The sequence below is a fragment of the Penaeus japonicus genome, unplaced genomic scaffold, assembly GCF_977035675.1.
Source record: "Penaeus japonicus unplaced genomic scaffold, GWHDUDI00000001_assembly GWHDUDI00000014, whole genome shotgun sequence".
NCBI lineage: Eukaryota > Metazoa > Arthropoda > Malacostraca > Decapoda > Penaeidae > Penaeus > Penaeus japonicus.
The window spans coordinates 9,717,626-9,721,590 of NW_028234416.1; positions in this window are offsets into that span (position 1 = coordinate 9,717,626).

The following is a 3,965-nucleotide window of genomic DNA, read 5'->3' on the forward strand; positions in this document are numbered from 1 at the left end:
ATAATATAGATTAGTATTATATATATAATATATATATATTTATAAGTTTTGATTGATATTTATATATTAAAGAATGTTTTGTTATATATATTATTTACATGTTATATATTTAGTTACATATTATATATATAGTATATAAAATTATATATATATATTTATATTTATATATATTTGGAGTGTGTATATACAGTATATATATATATATATAGTATATATATATATATATATATAGATTGTTATAGTATATATATATATATATACATTTATATTTATATATGCATTATATAATATATAGATATATATATATATATTATTTTTATATTACTAATATATGTATGTATGGATATGTTATATATGTATATATATATATTTATATATATATATATATATATATTATACATATATATATATATATCATATATATATATATATATATTTATATTTATAATATATATATATTTTTCTGTGTGTGTGTGTGTGTGTGGGTGTGTGTGTGTGTGTGTGTGTGTTTATATATATATATATAGATATGTATATATATATATATATATATATAGTGATATATATATATTTATATATATATGTTATATATGTGTGTGATGTGGTGTGTGTGTGTGTGTATGTTGTATATGATATATATATAATATATGTTTATATATTATACATTATATATTATCATATATTATATATTATATAAATATCATATACATACATAAATTCAGTAGACACACACACACACACACACACACACACACACAAACACACACACAAACACACACACACACACACACACACACAAACCTTGAATGTCATACTGAATTTCCAAACATATACAATATTGATATTTCGTCTTAGATGCCGGGTATTTATGAATGTCAGCTGATGGTGCAGTCACCGGTCCGGAAGGTTAAAAGGAAGTAGAACTAATCAGCGCTTGTTTGTAGTTTATAATTGGGGTCTGATGAGGCTGAAGTATGTCTGCGTATTTTTATGTATCAAAACAATTCCTGTAAACTCAAGGAAGCTCAAGAATATATATATATATATATCTATTTATATATATAATATAATCATATTATTAATATATATATCTTATATATATATGTATATATATTTATTTATTTTATATATTACATATATATAAATATATATATAAAAACATATATATATATATATCTTATATTATATATATATCTATATATATATATATGTCTATATATTTATTTATTTATATATATTCAAATGATACATAATTATATAAACATTATATTTATATATTGTAATATTATTTATTTATTATATTATTCATTTATATACATATATATATAATATATATATATATATATATATATACAAACATACTTATTTATTTTTTATATATTATATATATATATTATATCTTATATATATATACAAAGGAATATATATATATATATATATATACAAATTTTACCTCCCTGATCGGGACTCGAACCCGCGCAGGAAGATTGACAGGCACGGTGATGATCCGATAGGCTACAACGACCCACTAAAAGAATTGTTTAACCAGACGCCTTATGAGACGTCATGGAATTTACCTATTTGTTCTTAGGAGAGCAGTGATAGCGAAGTTTTACAGACAATTCCCGCGGGCGCTCGGCAGCAACGGAATCACAAATTCAAGTCCAAATCAGGTTACCGAGGTTAATACATATGTGAGGAAAGCAGAAAAAAAAGGGTCGAGTAAGCCGAGCGGTTTCAACACCGTGTGTCAATCTTACGGCGCGCGGTTCGGAGTCCCGGTCAGGGAGGTAAAATTTGTATATCAATATTTAATGCGTTACTGGCATTCTACATCTTTTCTACATAAATAAGGTATATATATATTTATATATAAATATATATCTATATATATATATCTATATATTATATATGTATATATATACACATACTGTATATATATTTATATATTGATATATATATATATATAATATATATATATATATATATATATATATAATATATATTATATATGTATATATATCTTATTATGATATTATAATTATATCTATACTATATTTATATATATATGTATTGTATAAGCATATAATATAATATATATATATATAATTATATATATATATATATATTCATATATATATAAAAAATAAGAAAAGTTTATTATATATATATATATACGTATATTATGTATTTATATATATATATATATATATATATATAATATATATTTATTCATTACATCATAAATTCAGTCGACATAACACACACAACACCACACCACACACACACACACACACTCAAAACCACCACACACACACAACACAAACACACACACCACACACACACAAACCACACACACAAACACAACCACACACCACACACACAAACACACACACACACACACAACATATATTATATATATATATATGTATATATATACATAAATATATATATATATATATATATATATATATATATATATATATATATATATATATATATATAGATGTGCCTATATGTGTTTGTGTGTATATATGTATGTCTATCAGACTTATTAGAATTTTCCCGACAAAGCAAGTTTAAATCCATTGCGCATAAGCTTGGATAACTGTTTCCATTATTCTTTTTATCAATTGGATGTAAAATTTGTTGTGTTGTTTATGATCTTTCTAATCTATTTATTATTTTGTGATATGGAAGTTGGTTCGGATTTCTTATTAGATCTTAATTCTTTATAATCTAAAATATATAACAACAAAATAATTATTGATTTGGAGAAGTATCCCCGAAAGAAAATGTTTGTAGGTTAACGTGAGCATAGACAACGGCGTAGAATTAAGCTACGAAAAAATAGCAGGACTGGATAGCCTTCGACTAAGTCCCACGCAGAAGACTGAGGCACAAATTGCTACAAGATCATATGATTTATTCTTCTCTGGAACTCTGCCACTTAGATGCGCAGGGCTCTGAATGTACAACTTAATGCTGTAAAGCACCGTTCTCGATCAGCTGTTTAACCAACGAAACATTACTGATTTCTCATTTTCCTCTTTCGCTAGACTCTTTGCTTATAACAGTGTTTTATTTCGAGTTGTTACGGCTGCAGACTTCTTATATATGCCATACACACCCACATCCAAAAATTGGCATTCATAACATCTCGTAAATACCTCAGATTAAACCTTCCACACCTTCTAGATTTTGATATACACACAGAAAACATCATAATGAAAAAGAACAAAACCCAGGAGTCTTTATGGAGAAACCTTCATAACTGCACAGCAATACGACCAGCATGGACTAAGATAAGCACACAGACTTGCAAACATATTTATGTTCACTATTACTTATGCAAATTCGAAGAGACGTTTGATGATTGATGACTGAAAATGGCCTACCAAGTCAGAATCCAAATCATTATTGAATGCAAATGCTGGTGTAATTCTGAGCTCTGCAGGATCAAATTGGGTAATCATTTATATGAATATGTGTGTGTGTGTGTGATTATAAACACACACGCACACATGATATATATGTATATATATATATATATATATATATATATATATATATTATAATATATGTAATGTATATATAAAATGTATATACATACATCTTAAATATATATATATACATATTTATTATATATATATACAGTAGATATATATATATATAATATAGATATATAATCCATATAAACACACACAGTATATATATATTATATATATATAATATATATTATATATATATATAAAAATATATATATATATATATATTATATATATTTATATGGAATTTACCTCTTGTTCTTATAGAGTCAGTAATAACGAATTTTACAGACAATTCCCGCGGGCGCTCGGCAGCAACGGAATCACAAATTCAAGTCCCAAATCAGGTTACCGAGGTAATACATATGTGAGAAAGAAAAAAGGGTCGAGTAGCCGATCGGTTTCAACACCGTGCCT